The following is a 23,778-nucleotide window of genomic DNA, read 5'->3' on the forward strand; positions in this document are numbered from 1 at the left end:
GAGAGAGAGAGAGAGAGAGAGAGAGAGAGAGAGAGAGAGAGAGAGAGAGAGAGATCTTCTAACAATTTTTCTCCTCTGAGCTCAGAGAGCTTTCCCAGGACAATGTTACTTCATATTCCTATAATATAACCCGGAGAAGGATGGATGCTCACCTTCTCTATGCACACATTTTCTAGATAGCTGTTCCCGCCCTTTTTTATTTTTGCAAAATAAAAACAGCTCTTTTTTTTCTGATTATAAAAATGATACATGCACATTCTCCCTTAAAAAATTCAAACTGTACAGGAAACCATGAGAAAGAGACATGAAAAAAGTCCTCCTTACAGCAGGAGATAAACAAGTGGAGACATCTCGGTAGTTACCTTGCTAGCTCTTTCTGTGGCATGGACTTGTATTTATTCTCCTGAAATCCCAGGTTGCCTGTGGGGGCCAGATGGGGGAGGGGTGGTCTGGAGAGTTGGCATGCCATGGCTGGGTAGTTCTTTAGGGTGTTTGACCAGTTCTTTGCAAGATGTTGAACAGTCTCCTTAACTTCTGCCCCCAGAGAACCAGGAATATACCCAGGCCCAACTGTGACAACTAAAAACTGTCTCTAGATATTGCCATATGTTCTTTGGGAAGAAAAAAATTACCCCAGAACCAGAAAAGAATCTAAGTTCAAGTTGTTGTTGGGGTTTTGGTTGTTGTTGTTTTGTTTTTTCCTTTTCTTTCTTTCTCTTATTGTTTTGTTTGTTTTTCGAGACAGGGTTTCTCTGTGTAGCCCTGGCTGTCCCGGAACTCACTCTGTAGATCAGGCTGGCCTCAAACTCAGAAATCTGTCTGCCTCTGTCTCCCAAGTGCTGGGATTAAAGGGGTGCACCACCACTGCCCAGCTGTTTTTTCCTTTTCTTCTTTTAGACAGATCTCACAGTGTAGACAAGGCTAGCCTCAAACTCTGAATTCTGACAAGAGTGCTGCGCCACCAAGCCCCAACTACCCTTTGCATTTCAATATGGAAGATTAGCCAAGAGCTTTAAGTACTTTGTCTTTCTCCGCCTCAGTTTCCAGCCCTACAAAGGGAGAAGGTGATTGATTGAAGACTGCTGGGCTGTGTCTCAGCAGCTTGGTGGGGGTGGCAGATGGGAGTGGGGCTGGGAAGGGAGGAGGAAGCCTTGGGTGCTCAGCTTCTCAGCCCAGGTCAGTGAGGAGTGCTGGGTTGTTTGAGGTTTGGTTTTAATTGAGTTCTCTTGGAAAACAGAAGTCAAGTAGATCTGCTTCAATCCTGTAGGCTAAGATTGGGGTGGAGATGGGGGAGGGTTGTTTGGTTTTTTTGTTTTGTTTTTAATTCCATGTAAACCTTGCCATCTTTCGAGCTTCAGATATTTTAAAATGGGTGAAAAAAAAAAAAAAACAAATTCGTGAGACCTGTTGGAGAGCTGAAAAACACCAGGGGGATGGGAGAGGTGAGTCACACGATGATTTTATTGGATTTTCACAAAGAAAGCCAAGGTTTTCAACTGCTGCTGAAGAAAGAGGGGCCCTGGAAGCTTCTCTTTCTAGCTCCTTTCCCAGCCTGCCCCCATCTCCACATACTCCAATGCACCTTTGGGTGGCTCCCGGATGCTTTCTGACCTAACAGTCATGTTGGGTGTTGTTGTTGTTGTTGTTGTTGTTGTTGGTGGTGGTGGTGGTGTGCGAGTTTCCCATGAGAAAAAACCATCCCTTCCCTGGTCCCTAAGGGAAAACCTATAGAGTGACACCTCAGCAGGCCATAGCTCTCACTCACCTCCATTTCCTTGTCCATAGCATAATGAAGCCCTAACCCTCAGAGTCCCCCTTGAATCAAGCTCCCCAGGGGCCCATAAGCCCTGAAAGCCTGTCTCCTATCCCCACCCCTCACTTTCCCTCTGCCCTGGAGGGCCTAGGGCTCCTTGAGGTTTCCTGCTCCCTTTGCTGACTCTACACATCTGAGATTCTCTGGCCAACACTGATCTCTCCATCAGTCTGGCAATACCCCAAGGACTGGGTCCCTAACTTTGTCCACAGTTGCATTGAAACCATCTCAGTAGATATTGGGGTGGGGGTGTTTTCACTCCCAAAGTGTGATTTGTTTTTTAAACCTTCAGCCTGCCTTACCCACTGGGAGTTCCCACAATTCCCCCTCTTCCATCCTTCTGGAGCAGTAGCCTTCTTTAGGGACTGAGATGAACATCTCCCATTAGTGAGTTTGGGATTCAGCCATTAAACCACCTGCTCTCCCTCTCTGTGTCTCAGCCACCAAGACTGTAGGGCCCATCCTATTCTTTCCCTGTTACCTCCTCCATGGGTGAAGTAGTGACACCACTCCAGGACAGTCCCATCAGCCCCTGCTGAGTCTCCTGGCTTCTACTTTGACTTCAATTAGCTGTCTCCAAAGAACCTTCCAGATTGCAGACTGAGGCATGTCCCTTGACTCTGAGAAATATGCTGTGGCCTCATCCCCACGCCTGGTAAAAACTCAAGCTTGGGGTGAAGCTAGCCCTGTGGGATCGAGGTAGTCTCATGCCCTACTTCCGGCCCCTACTAGCACAGCTTCTCCTTTAAGAAGCCCTTCCTACACACTCTGCCAGGACTCTCAGGATATAAACTCCACTACAGGCCCATGTTTACCTTGTCCTTGCTGTACCTTGGGGACCCAGAGCAGGAGCGGCAAAGGGTGACATAGTCCTGTGGGCTGTTTGCCCTAGCAGAGTAGAGAGTGACTCATCACACAGGAAGAGAGATGGCTCTGGCTTCTCTGCCCCTCCTCCAGCCTTCCTGGAGTTTCCAGGACCCTGTCCTGGAGGAGGCTGCTCTAGGGAAGCTACTGTGATTACCTCACTCCTACCCTCTCCCTGCTTTGAACACTTTGGTCCTTGGCAACAGGCTGAGGACCTCCCCTTCTGCTAACCTGCGGGCACAGATGTTCCTTAGGTGTGAAGGCACAGGCCACAGATGGCTCCATTTGCAGGCAGGTGCCAATGCCTGGTACTCGGGCATATTTGTTCTCTCAGAGGGTGGCATCAGCCCAGAATCACCTCAGGTTACATGAACATCCTGCCTTTCGAGAAAGTGAAGAGTTTTGGGGGAGTATAGGGAGGTATTTTGGGCAAACAAGGCCTCCTCTGAGTTCCTCCTGCCAAGTGCTCTAGGTTTTCCTCAACTTGTGGAAAACATTGCCAAGATGGGGTGAGTTCTGCTGGATGGCCCCTGGCTGACCTTCTGAACCTATAGGTTCTCCTGTTAAGAGGCAAGTAAGGCCTTTCCCTAAAACATCCCATACATATGCACGAAGCCTGCTGACCCCAGTCCACCAGCATTGCCACGCCCAGGGCCCAGACTCATCAGTCTTCAGACTCGCCTACTGCCCACTGCCCATCAGGGCCCCTCTTCCCCATGGCTCCACACCAGGGTGTTAGACTCTTTCTTCTTTCTTACCCGAACCACAATGGCATCTACTGCTCCCTCACAGGTGTGTGCACATGAAGATGCTGCTCCCTGTGGAGCCAAGTGCCCCATGTATGTACATGCTACGGTGTGGCTGGATGCCCTGCTTCATTCTGAATGCTCCTGTGCTCAGTGTGGTTTCCACCTCTGCACTGGCTCTTCCTAAGGCCCATGGGGATTCTTGCTCCTGGGGGACCAGGCAACAGGCCACTTTATTATTCTTGATGGTGCCCATCTCACTTGGAAGGAGTGACACCTATTTGGCTGGCCTGACTGCGAAGCTCTGGAGGATTGAGCTGTAAGTTTACGTATGTGGAGATGTGTAATATAGACGATTCTGATTTACAGACACATTGGAATAATGGCCTTGAGCTCTCATGGGCTTGCCATTTCTGCTCATGTTTTGCTAGGTGCTCAGCTGGAGGACGCCATTTTAGTACACTGCTAGCTCACTTCACTTAACACCCTTCCCTGTCCCGTTCACTTGGTCCTCTCCAGACTCCCTGCTTTCTGTAGCTTGGTTGTTTTGAGTCCTTTGTAGGATGCTCTTCAATGTTGGTGTCTAATGTTTGCTCTAGCAGTGTCTTTTCACGTTGAGTGGACCCAGGGTATGCACTGTACACAAGCGGTCCCCAGGAATGCCAATCTGCACTGTTCACTGAGACCCTGGTTTTTCTTCCACAGGAGGTTGCTCCCCTGGCACTAACTTGAATTCCTCTGAGTTCTCTTGACACTCTTTTTACCCATTTGCCCCCTTCATTTGCTCATGAGTATTTAAAATGTTTTTTTGTTTGTTTAAACTATTATTCTTTTGTGTGTGGAGGTCAAAGTACAACTTTGTGGAGCTGGCTCTCTTCTTGCATGGGTTCTAGGGATGGAGGGCAAGTAGCAGAACTTCTCAGCGAGTGTCAGACATTTAAATGCTGGGTTATAATCCCGAATAACTGTTGGTTCAACTGCCCAGTTATGACTCTCCGTAGCACTCACAAAAGACTTAGGTCACTCTTGAGTTCTACATCAGCACATCCATGCTCTAGGTTCATCCAGTGTTGGTAAGGACCACCCATTTCCTTCCTCCCAGAAGTTGGATCCCTTAGTTGGTAAATAGCCTTTGCATCAAAGTCTAGGTATTGTCATTGCTTCCAAGAGTGACTGTGTATGTACTCATGAGAACAGGGAGAAACATGGCCATATATGTGCATGCCTAGTGAGTTCCTCTGTCTGTGTGTGAATGAAGGGAGACCTCCTCACATCACCAGAACCTTTACTAGGCCACAGGTTCTCATACTGTCCGAGGCAGCAGGATAGTTAGACAGAGTTGAAGACAGGTGCCAGCCTGCATGCTAAATGTATTTCAATTTGTTTCCTTTGAATTAATTTGTAAATAAGCTAGGTAAAAATCAGTGCAACTAACAGACACCATTTGTCCCCAGTGTGATCTGGGACAAGGTCTAAAAAGCTTCTGTTGTGACAGGACAGGGATAGTGGCTTCTGGAATCTAGTGAATACAAGCCAATGGAATTCACTTCCTTTTGGTGCTCAAGAGGGCCCCCAGAATCTCAATCCTGCCTTATGTGAGCAGTGGCCAGGCCTAGGGTGCACACGGCTAGGGGCAAGGAGCCCGGGGATCCTTGGCAGAGGGCAGCTGCCTATTGTCCCAGAGTCTCTCCTGACACACGTGGCAATGTTTTCGGTTCCTGAGTCCAATCATTCTCCCACTAGTAACACACCCAGGAGAGTTTTACCTCTTTGTCAAGGCAATGGCTACAGACAAGGAAGAGGGTGGGAAGATGAGGGGCAGGCAACACTAGGAAGGGGGCTCAGTGCAGGAGTGTTGGAAAAGCAGACAGTAGGCCTGAGGACAATGGCCTATGGACAGTAGCTTGTTGGGGCTTCTCTTTGTCCTGGATGCTGACTTCCCAAAGGAAGAGAACTAGATTTACAGAATTCATGTCTGAGGGTCTTACTCTAGCTTCTGCTCACAAGAGAGCTGACACACAAACTCCCATTTGGGCTTCACAGACACTCCCTGTTTAATACTTAACCTACACTATTTGTTTGAATCTTCAAACTCTATCCACCCACCCACTCACCTACCATGCATCCATCCACATTCATCTGTCCATCCACCCACCTATCCACCCATCCACTCATCCCACCCCCATCCATCCCCCCATCCCCCCACCCATGCGTTCCTCCATTCAGGGTTTCTGTACTCGAAATGAAAGGCGCTCCAGCCCTTTTGCAGTTGCGTCTAATCTAGTTAATGGGAAGAGACACTAAGAATCAAGATCAAACCAGGTGTGTGCTAGAAGCAAGCTGAGGAGGTGGGATGAGTGATGGGCACATCCACTTTTTCCTGCAGCAGGCAGAGCTGGGCAGCGCAGAGCACAGATGAGAACACCACCAACCAATCTTTCCACATGAATTTATTAGGCAGATACTGTGCCACACATGGGAGAGGCAGGGCGTTAGGAACTCAAAACTGGGTGCTTGACCCCATCTCTGGAGCTCAGTCTTACAGAGGTGGTTCACCAAAATGCTCTCTAGACTGGACACAGCAGTTTTTGCCTGAAATGCTGGAGTCTAAGGCATTAGACTAAGGATTCCAAGTTTTAAGGCCAGTATGGACAATTCAGTGAAATTATAAAACAAAATAAAAGGGGGCTGCCGTGAAGACCAGTGTAGACCGGATTGATGTCCATCCCACTCCTGTAGGAAAGAAAAGACAAGTGAAAGGAAAGCGAACATGCACACCAAGGAAGGTCTGGTGCTAGGAAGCAAGTTCCCCAGTCAAGGGTACGGGGGAGTAAGAAGATGCTGCCCAAGGCGGTACAAGCCCAGGGAAGCAGACAGGGTGGGGCTAGGGCTCCGGTGCTTCATGAGCACTAACTCACCAACTGGGGCAGGACTAGCCTAGCAGCGGCTGACACTGGGATCAGGCCAAAGACAGCAAGCATTCTTTAGAGCAACAAGGGACTACTGACCGTGCAACACTCTGTGGACACCTTCAGGAGAGCTGTGCGGCGCTCTGTGGACACCGTCAGGAGAGCCTCCACCCAACCCTCTGAAGCGAGCACAACAGGATTGAGGGGGGGCCCTTCAGAAAGGTCCTTTCTTGTCATCTTCCACACAGGCTGTTCTATGTACATACAGATGGAGATCCCCTTTTAGGGGTCCTGCCTCTGTCTCCTCAATCCCAAGACCCTAGAGGGTCTCTTTCTGTGTAAGGTCTCAAATGACCACTAATCAGGATCTTGGCATTCTTACCCACCTCCCAGCTACCTGTACCCAGAAGCCACTGCACTGACCATGGGAAGCTGGTGGTCTCAGTAGTGGGCTCAGGGCACTATGATGAGACCTCACAGTTCTCCATGGCTTTTAGAAACAGCTATCTCTGACTCTATCAGCTACCTTGATGGCGGAAAGGAACTTTGAGGATGAGCTCTGTGTGTCACCAGCAACGGTCTACTAAAGATTTGAAGGAAGCTATTGGCCCATTCCTAAGCAGAGAGAAGGCTAGTTCCTCCCAGTCAAAACCCACGGGAAGAACAGCCCTCCTCTGCCCCAGGCCAGGGCCTCTCTCTCTCCTGCCTCTTGGTATCTCCTTCAAGCACAGCGGGAACTTCCTACTTCACACAGCTGGCACTCCGGCAGCAGCACACTAGCAGGAGCTAATGGGGGTCCAGAGGGTCAGCCCCTGAGTGCCACAGGGAAGGGGGCCGGAGATACTCATCTCATGGCCAGATTTATTTATGACCACTGCATTCAATGGGCTCACTTGCATGCAGCAGCACAAAGAGGGCCATGGCGTGGCAAGTATCTTGTACAGTAAACCCTCTTGTTCTATCAAGGTGGCTTTCAGTGGCAACATCACCATTATGAACCAATCAAACCATTTCTAAGCAGCCCAGTAGATTCCCAGGCTCCAAGAAGGAGCTACCTGGCTAGGCCTCGGCTCCAGCAAGACCCACCTCCCAACTCAAAGGCCCCATCCCTGTGAGTACTGACTGGGCTTGTGTAAGGTGAAAAAAATCAATTCTTACCCAAGGGGACAGAGCTTCCCCCAAGGCCTACTACTTAGCAAACCTTTTCCTCAGGACTGAATGTTGTGCTCGCAAGTAGAAGAGGCTCAAAGAGTTCAGGTTCCGATCCTCCAGGCTCCCCATCACACAAGGCAATTGTAAGGCTTCAAAGGTAGTATTGTGCTGGAAGCTCAAAGACGCTTAGAACAGAGAGAAATGGGGTAGGGAATGATAAGACATAAACAGAACAGACACACAGCCTCTAAGGTCATAGTTATAAAGCTCTTCAACATAATGGTTCTGTCCTAGTAGCCAGACATCCATCAGAAGACATATTTATGGGCAATCTTTTGGCTACTGTCTGACCATGTGAGACACAAGAGCCATGTTTTTGAAAATACAGGTCCTTTTCTAATGAGGGAATGCAGGTTGTTAATGAAATAGGCTTGGAAGTCATCTTCCAAGGCCTTTGTCCACGACCCTAGACAAATCATCTTCCCAGAGTCCACTTCTACAGGGTCCTCAGCCAGGCAAGCACTGAGGACAAGAAATCAAGTCTAGAGACTTCAGAAAAGCTTCCTTTGTCTCCTGAAACCTTTTGGTTGAGCAGAGAAAGAGGACAGAGCCATCATGCTCCAGCTGGCCCAGTAGAGCAATGGCAAGAGGCAGAAACAAATAGAAAAACAGTGAGGCTCATCACAGAAAGACACATTTGATGGACACCCACCCACCAACATAGACAACAAACCCAGGCACCCAAAGGTGACATGGCTGAGACAGCTGGGGATGGTGCCAGGCCCAAGAGCTGCTCAGGACAGAATTCTACTCTAAGTGGCTCTTAGAAAAGGGGTGCATCACCCCCGAGCTGTGAGGGGCTGGGGTGCTTTGCACTCCCACTGGAGCCCTGCCCTCCCAGAGTTAGAGCACAGCTTTAGTGGGATCCCTTTGTGGAGTGCCCTCCCCTCTGTGCAGCTGTTCCTAATACATCTGACTTGGAGATGTTCACTAGCCTGTCAACTTCCTCATGGACTACAGATGTGGCTCCAGGTGTTGGCCATACAAGCCCCCTTTCCCATCGATCAGAAAACAAAGAAATGGCACGAGGTACACTCAACTCTCCAAGCTGCCAAGAAGGTAAGCTGGTGACTTCTGAGGTGCCACAAGGAAGCTACTGTAAGTGGCCCCATCATCCTCAAGGATACTCTAGGTTGTTCCTTCAAAACTGGACTGTGTGTAGTACCCAGTCCAGCTCACTGCTGCAAGGAGAGAGGATGTTTTGGATCTTCACTTGGGGGGGATAACCGCCTTATCGGTCCAGCAGACTACAAAGACCCATCCCTAGTTACCGGCTGAGCCCCAAAAGAGCTGGAGACTCCACAAGTACTAGGGTCTCCCTTGTTTACACTGTCAGGGGCTCTAGAGAAAGCCTCTCTGACTTGACCATTTCAATGAACATACCCCCAAATCCTCAGTCTAGGATAGCTCAGGCCTCCATCAGCCCCAAGTCAACAACCCTTAGCTTCTGCTCACATGAATAACTACCACTTGTCTCCTACATGCATCAGAGCCACCACAGGGACCAGCTAGGGCTCACCTGCTGCTCCTCCAAGCAGACACCTCACATGTGGCCCCACAGTGCTTCTAAGTGTGTAGGCCCTTGTGTGCCTTCCTTGGTGTACTACTTCCTCCTAGCTCCCAGCCAGCTAGCTTATCCCAAACCTATGCCCTCAGCCCCAGCAGCTGTCTCTGCCTCACAGCTCTGCTGCACGAAGGTTTCTGATGGCCTAAACTCACCTTGGCCTAAGTATCATCTTGGGCCCCCTTCAAAAGGCCCTTCAGTTTCTGCCAGTGCTGGAAAATAAGCTCTGGATGTCAGCTACTCCCTCAGTTAGAAGCTGGGCTTGACTACTCTGCTACATGGCCCTCGGCAAGTTGAGAAGTCGGCTGCAGTTAGGCTTCTCTGTAAGTTACCATGAAGATGAAGTGAATTAAATAAACATATAGTCCCCCGAGGCCTAGGACTCTGCACTGCAGACTCTACAAACAGGTCAATAAGAATGAGGGCTTCTGAATTACCAAGACTGAGCTTGGAACACTGAGCAGCCAACACAGTGCCACAGTGCCCCCCTTGAAGCCCACAGGACTTAGGCCTCAGGCTTCAGAAGGTAGGGATCATCCAAGCCTCACTGTTTCATTATATATGTTTCCAAGAAAACTATATAATTCTTTCCAAGAAACAAGACTGAGCTGGGGAGAAGGAAAATGGAGGGAATCCAGGAGGTATAGGGTAGAGACTAGCATAGGGGCAACCTTCCCTGCGTCTGCTCATATGCTGAGAGGGGCTAGCTGCAGGTTCCAGGACCTTCTTGGTGACTTCTATGCTCTCTATGCCAGGCTAGGCCCCACCCAGTTGGGGTGAAGGGAGGCCCAGGGGCAGACAGCTCAGATGTTATGTTGCCATGGCAATTGTCTAACTCTGTGGTACAAGCCACAGGTTACTAAGGGGCCAAAGAGGGAACTAGGCAACCATGCTGGGTTATGAAGCCTGTCCCGAGCCCCAATGGGAGTTCATCATTTATCCCCTGGTCTTCTCTTTGGCAAAACCAGCTTGTGTTCATGAACACGTCTCAGCTTCCTAGACCAATGTCATAGCAAAGTCAAAGATAGCGCAGCCAGCAACTCAGCTCTGATGGCCCCATATTCCTGGGACAAGAACAGCTGCACTACCTAAGAAAAGGCAAAGGGCAAATGCCTACAGAAGCCGGCTCTCTCTTCAGATGACTGACAAGGTTGGCTGGCAGCAGGCACCAAAGCCAAACAACAGGGGGCAGCCGCCCCTTACCCATGACCATCTGTGGACATGTGGATGGCAGATTCAGAGGACCAGAGGTTCCTCTATGTTATACATTATTTGATGATTTTGGTAAGACCTAGTATCTAAACAGCAATGAACAAGCTATTATTATTCAGACAGGAAGAATGGGGGAAAATGGGTGGCTAAAATCTCATGTATCTAGACAGAACTAGGACCAGAGGGTGTTGCTCCTTCTCTCTGGGGCCCAGGGCTTGGTCTGTGCTACTTTGGACCCATTCGGCTTCTTGCCTAGAGCCCTAAGGAAGAATGCAAAGAAGCCCTAGGAATGCCTTGCATAGGGTCTGCCACTCCTTTGTCTTTGACAGCCCACAGGCCCTCTTCTCTTCCTATACAGTTCCTGGGAGCAATGGTTTCCCTGGACCTTCCTGCTCTAGCTTGTCCTTGAAGCTTCCACAGTTCTGCCTGTCCCTGGCCCCAGCACCAGCTCAGAGTCCTCACCTGTCCCTGTCTCCGGTTCATTCTTTGTTCTCCTGGCCCCACTGCTCAGCCTGGGTATTGTTCAGGCCCTAATCCTGACCATATCTAGTCATAGCAAATGTGTCCTCCAAACCCCCTGCTCTACCCTGCTGCCAACTGAGCAACCATGTGGCCCATGACATTTAAAACCACAAAGGACCCAATACTCACAGTTGTTGGGCTACGGCTGCCTTCCTTGGTTCCACATGCCTGGCCTCCAGCACACTTGCCTGTTGACTGACAGCTCAGGCCAGTCAAACCCTTTTCCAGTCAGGCTATCTTAATTTGGCTCCTTCACCTCATGGATGGCCCACACAAGCCCATTCCTGCCCCTATAAGGAGAAGCCAGGCAGGGGACTGGGGGTGTTTTGAGCGGCAGGACAAGGTGTGGACCATCTGTGTGCCTGTGACATGGGAGCACATGCCTAGAGCATGGTGTGATGTCCGCCACAGCTGTCGCCTTCTCCTTGGCTTCCGACCCCAGGGCCCTGCTATTAATACAATACAAAGAGGCCTAGCGACTGGCTAGGGCACAATCTTTCCACACAGACGGTGACAACTGTCATTAGGTGGATTGCAAATGTCTCCACCATGCACTCTTTCCAGAAGGGCACAGCTGAATATGCCTGGGTGCCTGCTACTGAAGATGTTGACTTGGTCTTGGAAAAACCAGAGATTGCCAAAGACAAGTTTGAAGGCCTTTCAAGGGGTTCCAAATTCAAGGGGCAGGGGCAGGGAGCTCGAGGCCCAAGGCAGTGCTTATCCTGGTTGCATGGCACATCACGAGGGACATGGAGAGGGTCCTTACATGTTCCCTACTTGTGTTCTATGGGACAGAGAAGGTGGCTTCAACTTATCCAAAGAACCAAAAAGGGGAAATGACCATAAACAGAGGGTAAGGAAAGTCACTGCTGTCCCAGACTACCAAGGAAGCTGCGTGATTTCTCTACCTTAAAGGGCTCCAGGGGAGATGGCTGGCTATCACAGCCATCCTTTGGGCTTGCTGGCCTCCCCTATACTTGGGTATACTTAAAAACTTCCTTAACAGGCTTATGAATGTATACATGAAAATAGGATTCTGGAAATATTTTGAAAAACTCATGTACAGAGGCTCTGGCCTAAGGAATCTAGGAAGCAGTGCCCTGAAGTCTAAGGCCATGGGGCAAGCACTTTATGTAAAGGCTGTTCTGCTTCCTCTGCAATGTAAACATGTCCAATGATGGTAAATGTCACAGCCAAGTCCCTCAAGATGATGACTTCTGTTCATGTATTATTAGGAGGCAAATGTCAGGGAAAGAAAATAGGCTCAAGCCATTTATCCTGGTTGCAATTCAACTCATTAGAACTAGAATCCTCCTCCTCTTCCCCTCTGGAAGTTGGGAGGAGGCTGGTGGTGGGACAGTATGGATGTCTGCTGCTAAGAACCTGAATTCCACTCCCAGAACCCACAACTGCCCCATGACCTCTGTACACGCGTTCCTCCCACCCATGCAAAAACAAAAACAAAAAAAAAAAACAAAACAAAACAAAAAAAACAAAAAACCACACACTACCACCACACATAACTCAAGTTAAAAAAAGTCAGGCTGGGTATGGTGGCACAAATTTTTAATCCCAGCACTGGGGAGGTAGAGGAGGGCAGATCTCTGGAGGCCAGCTTGGTCTACAGAGTGAGTATATGACAGCCAGGGCTACAGAGTGAAACTCTGTCTGGGGCAAGGGTGGAATCAAAAGTTAAAAGCAAAGGAGTTAGGGCAGAGATCAGTTACTCTGTTAAAGGCATTGAGAGTAACAAGATAACAGTAGTTTGCAATACCACCATATACTCTACTTACACTGTGACTAACTCAACAGTGTCAGAGAAGAGGCAGCAGGGGGGCTGGGGACGAGGACCTTGACTTCTGAACTTGAGAGCATTCTTTAAATTGTGGCCATTCCCAGCTTCAACTGTCTAGATCCGGGATTAGATGAGGAGGTCTCTTTTGGGCTTTGGTGCTATTAAAGGAGGGCTGAGTGCCTATGATCTGAGGGAGGTCATGAGCTCTTTGGGAGTCACCACCAAGGCTGGCAAATGGCCTTATACAAGTCTAGTCACCCCCACACTAAAGAAAATGAACCCAGAACCCAGAGCTCCCCAGTCGTCACTTAGACCACACCACCACCCACTCCCCAAGTCCTCCCTCCCTTTCCATTCACAGCAAAGCTCAGAAATACAGGTTGCTGATTTTAACATTCCTCTCTGATGGGCAAAAGAGTGATTAAGCCAAGGTCACAGCCTAGTCCCATAGGCAGGGACAACAATCCCAGTCCCCTCCCACGCAGAGACACTCTGGACACAGAGTGACTTAAGCCTTAGCTCTATGTGGTATTGTGGAGTTATTAGATAGTACATATCATCTAGACAACCACATATACCCAGTGGAGCTTCTAGCCTGCTGTAGGTTCATGGGGCAGACACAGCAGGCTCGCCTTTCTAGCACCTCCACTTTCTGGTGCGAGGTTTAAGTAATGGGAGCTTTAGGAGCTGGAGAGACTTTTGAATAACCAGCAGAAAAAGTACACCACCAAACTACATCACCTTTGACTTGGCCAAGTCCTTCTGGCCTTGTGTAGGCTTGGCCGGGCTTGACTACTGGGGCATGGTATAGTTCTATTTCTAGCCTCCAAGGCACTTCTAGTTCCTGCTTTTTCAAAAAGGAGCCAGTGGTATGTCAGCACTGAAGTGATCAAGAAAAGAATGTGGAACTGTCAACTGTCCATTTGGTTGTAGACAAAAATAGATCTGATATCAAGAGGGTTGGCATCTGAGCCCAGGCAACTCTTCCTTTGGTGCATTCAAGTTTGAGAGACTATGCAAACTGAGCTCACACGCTGGTTTGTCTAGACTTTAAGACCCTATCTACCCTCCCTCTCCTAGCCTGTGTCCTTACATGTAAACTGAGGGTGCCTAAGGCCAGGTCTCTCTGGTTTCTTCTAGTCCTAGAACTTCTGTGCAAGTCCAACAAGCAGGAAGTGATGTGGAGCAGCTCTAAGGCGGGCTCCTTGGGATGCACCGGGTTTCTCACACTTCCACCAGTGTCTCTTCAGACCGAGACATCTTTGCAGCGTCTGATGCCTTGTCTTGTGGGACCCAAGAGTGCCTCGAGCCCCACAGGTTAGTGCAGAAGGATGCTCAGCATGTGGGGACCTGTCACCACACAAGCCATCCCACAGGCAGCTGTGTCCCCTACTTCTCTTGCTCAATGAAGGATACACATATCCATCCCTCTTGGTGCACCCATGTTGTCCCCAAGCTTTGTGGCTGGCCTCTGCATTAGGCCATGTACCACCTCTGTACATGAGTTTTTCAAAATATTTCCAGAATTCTATTTTCATGTATACATTCATAAGCCCGTTAAGGAAGTTTTTAAGTATACCCAAGTATAGGTGAGGCCAGCAAGCCCAGAGTATGGCTGTGATAGCCAGCCATCTCCCCTGGAGCGCTTACTCTCTTACCACCTCCTATTTCATATATTTCTATGGCCAAAACCAACTCTGGTTTTCCTGTTTACCTCCTAAGTCTGGTACCAGATAAGAGCTTTGAAACAAACTTGATTAGGGACTCCCGGGTCCTGGGGTAAGGGCTTCCTACCACTGAACACCACTCCCACACTCATCCCTGCCACCACAGGATCAGCCCTTAGTCTCAGCTCAGGTGTATAGGACACATTCCCAGGAAGGCATCTCCTGGCATATCCAAGTATAGGTTAGTTCCCTGTGCTGTGTGCCCTGAAAATAAAACATTGCTCCCTTGGGGGCTCTATAGTGCCTTGCAGTAAGCCCCTCTGCCACATGATGCCCTGACATGAAGAGTAGGGAGGCAGACTCTGCAATGGCTTACCACCATCTGATCTCACACTGGGTTCCCTGAATCCCATGGCCTATCTTGTCTCAAAAACAAGCAAACCAACTGAAAGGAAATTAGAGTTGTGTTGCATGCAGACACAGTGCAGCTCGGCTGAGTCTCATGGTTGGGCTCTTTCTACCTGAGATGACTAAGTTCTGCTCTCCCTCCTTTCTGTCTGTCTCTGTCTGTCTCTCCTTTCCCATCATCTCGGCCATGGGCTTACCACCTTTATCAGCATTACCACCACCATTCCCAGCAATGTTAACACCGGCCACCAAACACTCAGAAAGCAATGACTGGAGAGAAAAAGCTCTTTAAAAAACAAGTCAATCAAGGCTGCCACTCTCTTGTGTAATTTCAGAAAACACAGTGAGTCATAAATTAAGGGTGAGGAAATTAGAAAAAAAAAAACCCAAAAGAATAAAAACAGAAGCCTAACTAGATGGTATCCGACTGACTAGAGCAGCAGCTCTCAACCTTTACTCTGTAACTCGCTTACACAGTTCCTCATGCTGTGCTGATCCCAACCATAAAATTGATTTCATTCCTACTTTATAACTATCATTTTGCTGTTATGAATCATAATGTAAACATCTACATTCCTTCTGATGGTCTTGTGTGACCCTAGAGAAGGGTCCTTTGACCCTAAGAGGATCACATACAATCCACAAGTTAAGAACCGATTGCTGGACAAGAACAATCGAGAAGAATAACACGAAAATAATTTTAGGTAGAAGAAGCTCAGATTTACCAAAGGCCTGGACTCTACACCCAAGAGAACCCTGAGCTGCAAGTTCCTACCCTGAGATTTTATGATGATAACATTTCAAAAGTAATCTGTGGTATTAAGAAAAACAAAAATCACCTTAAAAAAAAAAAAGGCCTATAGGAAGGGCCGATTTATTTTGTTTTGGAAGCAACTGGAAGAGCTCATTTCTCTTCTCCTCCTCGGGTCTGCTGCTGGAACACATGTTTCAGTTTTGTAACTGTCCGGCTACTGCGCTGACAGTGTTCTCAGGGGTCCCCTGTGCTGAGAGGCCTTCAGCACACAACCACATCTGCAAAGAATGCTTCCGCTTCCACTTCCGCTTCCTCTTCTCCACGAGCAGGCTTTTGCTTGCTTCTCTGCTCTCACTGTTCTTGGCCTTAGTCGAGGTTCTGGACTTGTCCCTACTTAGTACAGTGTTGGCTGTAGATCTGTCACCTGTGGCCTTTGTCACACTAAATATGGCTCCTCCTAGTTGTTTCAAGGCCTTTGTTTGTTTGTTTATTTTGGTATTTTGAGACAGGGTTTCTGTCTAGCCATGACTGTCCTGGAACTCTCTGTAGACCAGGTTGGCCTTGAACTCAGAAATCTGCCTGCCTCTGCCTCCCAAGCACTGGGATTAAAGGTGTATGCCACCACTGCCCGGCTCAAGGCATTTATTACAAAGGGATGTTGAGAGTTTATGAAATGGCCTTGTGAGTTCATTTCTGTGATGGTCTTTAACTGCCCTACTTCCCTGAAGTGAACTCTATATAATTGTGATGAGGTATTTTTTTTTAATATGGTTTTAAAGTTTTAAAATATATTTGTGTGTTATATGTGGGGTGTGCTGTGCCATGGCTCATGGAGGAAAGGATCACAGAACAAGTCGTAGGACTCAGTTCTTCCCTTCCAATATGGGTGGGATGGGAGGGTTGGTCCTCAGGCTTGGCAGCAGGCCTAGCCAGTGAGCCACCTCACTGGCCCGTTAGTATTTTGTTAAGCATTTTTATACCCGTGTAAAATTGGCCTATAATTTGTGTGTGTTCCTGTGTCTAACTCGGTATCTGCAGAATACTGGTTACTTAAAAGGGAGTTTGGTAATGCTCTTGCCTGCTCTGTTTCATGGAGGAGTTTGAGAAGTACTACTTGTCCTTGGTTTTTGTGTTAAGGTCTGGGAACATTCACCAGTCAATCTATCTGAGCCTAATTTTTTTGAGTTAGGAGATTATTACTGCACCAACACCACCACTTGCTATAGATTTGTTTAAATTATTTACCACATCTGGGTTTGATTTTGGGCAATAGAAATTCAAAATCTTTTATTCAAAAAGAAAATTAAAAATCAATTTCTTGGGAGGCAGAGGCGGGCGGATTTCTGAGCTTGAAGCCAGCCTGGTCTACAGAGTGAGTTCCAGGACAGACAGGGCTACACAGAGAAACCCTGTCTTGAAAAACAAACAAAAACCAAAAAACAAAACAAAAAAACAAAAAAATCAATTTATATTTTCCAGTTTAGTGGACTGTATGTGCTTAATGGCTTAATGCTGTCTTCCTCACTTCTGCTGTAATGTAATGAATACAATTAGATGTGTAATGTAACCTTCTTGGCTAATTATTAGCTGGCTCTTCATCCTTTTCTTTGGGTTAGTTTGGTTAAAGGCCTGTCAGTCTTACTCATCTTTTCAAAGAACCAGCTTTCTTCCATTGATTTTTTTTTTGTTTTTCTGTTTGTTTTGTTTTTGTTTTTGTTTTGAAGATGTCCACGTTGCTGGTTTTGCCCTGAGCACTTGTTACTCGTCTTGGTTCAACTGTTCATCTTCACCCAAGACCATAAGGTGCGTCAGCGAGCTGTTTGTTTACAATTCTGTGGGGCTTTAAAAAAACATTGTGTGTGTCTGTACACATACAAATACAACCCCCCCCCACCTCTTTTGACCACATGGGTCCTGGGGACTGAACTAGACTGATGCCTGCTGGCCTTTTCCAAAGGAAGCACTCAGAGCTATAAGTGCTCTGAAGATCATTTTACTATGAGCCAGTGACTATGTCTGTTGTGTTTACTTCCACTTGCTTCTCAGATTTCTTGATTTCCTCTTTTGCCCCTCATTCACCTGTGTCTATCACCCAGAGGTGTGTGTGCTGTGTGGTCCCCTGAGTTTGTGAATGTTCTAGTTTCTCCTGCTAATTTGTAATTTGACACTGTAAGCAGATACAATACAAGGAATTCTTTAATTTTCCTATATTTGTTAAGGCTTGCCTGTGTCTTAATATCAGCTCTATTTTAAATTATTTGGGGAGTGGTAGAATTCAGTTTGATTAAAAACAAAATTTCCTACTTTTAAAATATCTAAAAGCTTACCATACAAAACTTCTAATAATCATCTTCTGTCCTTCTAAAAAACAAAAATAAACAAACAAAAAAACAAAGCAAAAGAGAAAACAAAAACCTAAAAGGTAGGAAAGAGGCTGAGGTAGCCCCAGTAAAGGTTAGTCCCTTCCTAAATGTGTTTCAGCATGAAAACTGAATGCTCTCTCTGTCTGTGCTTCTCTCTCCTACCCGGCAGTGCTGGGCAGTCGGTGGTCGGTGGTGAGGAGCTGGGCCCTCCCCACTCTTCAGGAGGCAGCTGAGCATGCACTGGAGAGCTACTGGGGGCCTCATCCACCAGCCAATTCCAGGAGTAGCAGAATATGAGGGAAGTATACAAAAATCAATATCATCCCATAAACACGTTATAAACAGCCTAAAAGCCTAATGAAAATCAGACAGCCCATTCACAAAGCAACACAAGTATCAAACGCCTGAGAAACCTATGTATCTCTTCAAGCGGCAAACGCCACATTTTATATCCAAATTGTATAAAGAACACACAAACCCTTAATGTGGGAAAGACTTGAATAGATAAAGAGACTAGACTCTAGGCTTAAGACTAAATGCAGAAGAGACCACGGCACTTCCTCATTTAATTTATAGACTGAATACAGTTCCAGGCAAAATATCACCAAGGCCATTATAGAACTTGATAAAAATGGTTTTTAAATTTGTATAGGAAAATAAATGGTCAAAACTCTCAGAGAGCGAGGACACAGTGCACAGGAGGAAGCCACAGGCTCCGTCCAGCAGGTCATAAAACGAAGACGGCCAGGCTGTAAAGCAACCAAGGGACGTATCGGGAAGACAGTACAATTTAACAATCTAACAAACTCAACAGGAAAAGACAAGATCACAGTAAGAAAGTGCAGACCGCAGGATGAGTCAACCCTTGGAGGCAGAAACCTCCTTCAAAACCCACTTAGCCCAGGATAGACGTAAGGTTTGTGTTCTCCCTCCCTCCTTCCCCCACTCTCTCCTTGCTTTCTTTTTAATAAGAGAAATGTCAAGGGGACAAGATAGCTATTTCCTGACTCTGAGGGAAAGCAGCCCTCCATTCCTAAAGCACTTAAGTCAACGGCACGCCGGCTGAGGCAGCAGATTAATACGGTGTTCTCTAATTGTGCTGTTGCGTGACGGAGGGATGCTGTGCCCACACATCTTCTGCCTGCTCTGTCCCACCTTACGGGTGGGTACCCGAACTACCACAGGGCCTTCCCATGCATCTGTGGCTCCCAGAGAACCCACAGGAAATTACATGACTTTTAAGTTTTCATCCAGCTCCATCCACCCAGGGTCAGGAGGGAAGCCATTACTAGCATGAGAAAAAGCCCACAATTAATGAAGGGTTTAATCACAACAGTGAGGACTGGGACCATTACCTTCATTTCTGGACCTAAGATGACACTCCAGTCATAAGCTTCATTGTGGGCCATTCAAAGTCATCATGAATCCCATTAGGAATCATGTCATCCTAATGCTGTACTTTAGCCAGTGCACTGGCTCAGAATCTCAGGGTGGTGCCCAGAGAAAGGTAAACCAAGCATGGACAGAGGCTGGTTAAAGGGAGCCTGGGAGAGATCACACACCCACATGCACACCTGAGCAGCTTCTGGGTAGTACACTTAGGCCATGGGATGGGAGTGGGGCTTAGCCCAACTACTGCGGAGGGCAGGATGGGATGGGAGGTCCAGCACACCGCCTTTGAAAACAAAGCCAAGTGAGGAATAAACAAATATCTCAGAGTCCTCTTCATCACAAAGCAAAGCTCTGTGCATGAGGCCGAGTCTGCCCAGTTATCAGGGCGGGCTGATTACAGAGCCCAGACTCATTTGCCTGAAGATAATTGCCTCAATTCTCCACTTCACTTTGCACATATAGAAAAAGTCCCAATCTACTGCGGCCTCAGTGACTAGACATGTAAAATTGGTCTAATCATAGTTTGAAGAGCTCAAGCTGAAAGGATTCTATGAGCTGGAGCCTGAACCATGACATCACTAAGGGCTCCTTTCCTCTGGCTGTAGGCTCGCCCACTCCCTGGCTCCCTCCCCCAGGTCTGAAAGGTGACTCAGAACCTTGTCTGAAAGGAGGCTCTCTGTCCATGGTGACTGGAGGGGGAGTGAGATGCTCAGGAAAGTCAGACAAAAGCATAGCTAGGAGTGAGGCCTTTTGGGTAGTCAGGCCCAGAGCAGCCAACGGCGTTTCTACTGCAAGACTCAATTCTAGGTAGAAGCCGAGGCAGAAGACATCCAAGATCAGAAGCAGCTGGACTAGTCCTACACACTGCTATCTCAGCTGAGAGCAGATGAGGAGATAACTCTAAATCTAGGCTGGGAAGTGGGCAAAGTATAAAACAATGGTCAGAGCCCAGAAAGGCCAAGCCCAGGGCCAAACAAAGAAGCATACTTTTCAGAGGGCCTGTGCACCAAGCTGTGAGGCAACAGCCTCCTGGGCACTTCTCTGGCTCTCCTGTGTAGAAATCACTCATTTCACAAAGAGGGAAAGACAGAAGGAATTCTGTTATCTGTTGATCTGCATACAGTGGAGGGCAAGAAAAGCCAGGTTGAGTTCAGCTCTGACCCCATCTTACTCCCAACAGGAACAACATAGATAAACCCAATGATGGGTCAGGACAGAACCTAGACACATCCCTCCTCCCCCCAAACTATTTCCTTTTAGCTTTAGCTGGCCTTTCCCCCCAAATGACAAAACCAGGAGCTTGGAGTTTTCACCATTTCTAATGGTGAGTCAACTGAGATCAGTGTGGTCTGAGTAATAGCAAAGAGCACCTGGAGAGACAGACCACACGTTCCCCATGGTGCCTGGTCCCCTTGGGGAACAGGAGGGGAGGGGCCATTGCCAAATTCTCAGTGGAGTTGAGCATTTCTGGCTGACTGCCACAGGGAGGTACAGGGAACACTTCAAAGTCCCTCAATTCATCTCTCTCCAAAGTTAAGTTTGAAAAGCTCTCCATCTCCAAAAACAGTCCCTTCCAGTGACTGCCTAAAACCACATTCCTTCCCTTCCAGTGACCGTCTACAACCATGTCCAAGTGCTTGTGCCTGCTGGCCAGGTAGGGCAGAACCCAGCCTCTATTGTAGGTCTGGTACCTGTAGCCTGCAAGCCCCTAGACTCACGTGACCCACTGGTTCCCAGTACATTGCTCTGCACATGGAACAGGTAGAATGGGGGCAATCCTCTCAGTTTGAAAAATAAAAGCAAAACAGACAAACTGGAAGAACTTTATCTGTGATCTCACATGGATTCGTGTCGCTGGATGGCAACTGCTGTTCATCCTCACTGACTTCGATCTCCCCACATGCTAGGAACAGTGTCTAGGTCATAAAAGTGACTCAATTCATGATCATTAAATAGCCAGTTTCACAGACAGCTCCAGGAGGGGAGGCTCAGAGCCGATGTAATGAATAGATGGCCTGACTGATGCCTTGGCTCCAGGAGTGAGTGGGTGCCTAAGAACAGACTCAGTGCCTGTCAGGCTGCCATTTAAAGGGGCTCCAGAACAGGCCCAAGGCTCCACCTTCAGTTACCTGGGTCGTCTCAGGTACTCCCTCCTGTCACACAGTCTTCTGAACGAAACTGAAGCAGAGTGAGAGGCCTGACACACCTAACCCCGCCCTCAAGCCCTCTCCTACAGCCCTAGCCCCGCCCTCAAGCCCTCTCCTACAGCCCTGGGGACAGCTGAAGTGAGCTGTCATCAAACCTTGTCTTAACTCTAGCAGTTTCCTAAACACAACAGAAACTTCTCCATCTAGCATGTAGTCACCCTGCCCTTTGACCTAGCATAGCTTCTGATCAAGAATCCATTCTACTTCAGAGCCCTAATTGCTAGAATATTCTTCCTCGGGCTGAAGCCAACTGTATATAGCACCCATAGGCCCTCCTTGTTTCCCCTGGAGCTACGTGAAATAACTAGTAAAGCTTTCCCACAAGGCAGGCAGTCCTTTAAGCTCAAAACAATCTTCTTCACAATGCATCCAAGTAAGATACTTCTGTGTGATACTGTAATCACCTGGTCTAGGAGCCTCCTGGAAAGCCTGAAGGTAATATATGACCACTCTTTATTTACCAGCAGACACAGAGAACCCCTTGTACCTCAACTGGTAACAACCGATGTCGTTCATCAGCCACTTGGTCCCTTTTGAAATTCACTCTGCAGCAAGCACTTTTTAAAGTCATGCACATAATGCATTTTAAAGAGCATTTTCTGTGCAGATCCATTTGCTCGACCTCGGCACTAAGTGCAAGATGGAGCTGTCTTTCAGTGCAGCCCGGCCCCTCCTGGAGTCCACGCTGAACACGTGCTGAAATGAATTTGTAACTATTCAGATGACTGGGGCTTGAAAATGTATGTTTTGTTAAATGTCTGTAGGCTGATTAAAATGCATCTTGCAAAGAAAGAGCAATGCTAATGTAGAATCCTAGTCCAAAATATGTATTATGTAATGCATATTTTTTAATAATGTGGGCAGTCTTGGTGCACGGGCCCTGGGCTGCCATCTCTATCTTAGGCTTTAGGCCTCATTTTTCCCCCTGAAAAATGAGGTACTCTTTCCTACACACACTAAAAAACCATCATCCACCTCACTGCTGGCAGCTGGCATCAGTTTCCGTCAAATGGGCATTTACCAGCACCCACAGTCCTGTTTTCCTCTCTTCATGTGCCCTAAAATTGGCTAGACCAATGTCTTTGTGCTCCATACGATGTCGGCAGAACTGAAAAAAAAAAATAAGGTAAATGCATGGAAGCGGTCAGACCATCAGGCATCCCACACGTCAGGCTGGAAAGGCAGAGATAAGGATGTGAGATCTCCACTCCAAACAACCCCAAGCAGGGGCTCAAGAACCAAAGCAATACACTGAGAGTCAGGCACAACTAGATTACAGCCACGCACTTGGTTATGAGCTCTGCTAACCCGATCCTATTCTATCACAATAGCATTTAAGGCTACACATGAACTCCTAACCCACAAGATGCAGCACCAACAGTCAAGACACAGAGACACAAACTTCAACCAAACAGAACAGCTAGGACCTAAGTCCGTAACACTGCGTCTGAGAGCCTGGTGCTGAGGTCCAAGTGTATGAGGTTAAGTGACCTAGGGCCAGCATCAGCTTCAAGACATAACTCACAATTCTACCTCCAAGGAACCCTGGGGGAGCAGCTTGGAGAGGCAGCAGCACCTCTTCTTAGGACACAGACTCAAGGAAAAAACAGTCCAACCTGTGACATGTGTCCCATGTAAAAAAAGCAAACAAAACAAAACAAAAAAACAAAAAAGCAACAACAAAAGCACCCTGCCAGGACTTCATGCATCCCCATAACACAACTCTGCTAGTGGTATGGTTTTTTTGTTGTTGTTGCTTTTTTGGTTTTAGTTTTTTGTTTTTTTAAAGCACTCTATATTTAACAAGGCAATAGGCAAGATAAACGAGCCCCACACCCACTTCCCACAGGGCTCCATCCCTTCCTGGACCTACCTGAGTCCATCAGCTCTTCCAGCGCTCAGGAGCAAGCAAATCTTTTACCTTGGTCTTCCGAGTCTGACAGCACGATCCAGTGGTCTCTGGCCGCCCCCTAGCCATGATGTTCTTGCTGACGTCCCTGCTTTTCTCATGTAGCGTGAGCTAGATGAAGTAATAGTGTTAGAAGAATGAGCTGATGCCCTGGTTAAGATATATTAACCCCTCAAGACCCCTTTCTCTAATCCAAGACCTGTTCGGGTTCCTCGCTGTCTTCAGCACCTAGAACAGAGCTCCGCGAGTGCCCCGTTGGTTGAACCCTCTCAGCTGAAATGTATGAATGGTGCTCAATTACTACCCTAAAAATGCACTCGGAGAGCAGCCGTTGAAGGGCATTCTCTTGGTTACTCTCATCTTCCTATGGTCTTCCAGCACACCTCAGTGGAACAGTGTTCTCCATGTGCTGACTATCGGCTTGCAAATTCCTACCTCTCT

At 47.8% G+C, this 23,778-nt stretch overlaps 1 long non-coding RNA gene across 1 annotated transcript in view; it reads right to left on the reverse strand.

Annotated features, from left to right (window-relative positions):
- Positions 1 to 5,855: 5,855 nt before the first annotated feature.
- The window catches only part of LOC116091498, a 29,222-nt gene continuing 11,299 nt past the window's right edge, over positions 5,856 to 23,778 (reverse strand). Inside the window, exons 4-6 of the long non-coding RNA XR_004119051.1 lie at positions 23,302 to 23,448; positions 7,534 to 7,669; positions 5,856 to 6,156 (exon numbers count right to left, since the gene is read on the reverse strand). This is a non-coding gene — a long non-coding RNA (uncharacterized LOC116091498). The remainder of the gene's footprint in view (positions 6,157 to 7,533; positions 7,670 to 23,301; positions 23,449 to 23,778) is intronic.

The sequence above is a fragment of the Mastomys coucha genome, unplaced genomic scaffold, assembly GCF_008632895.1.
Source record: "Mastomys coucha isolate ucsf_1 unplaced genomic scaffold, UCSF_Mcou_1 pScaffold15, whole genome shotgun sequence".
Classification (NCBI taxonomy): Eukaryota; Metazoa; Chordata; class Mammalia; order Rodentia; family Muridae; genus Mastomys; species Mastomys coucha.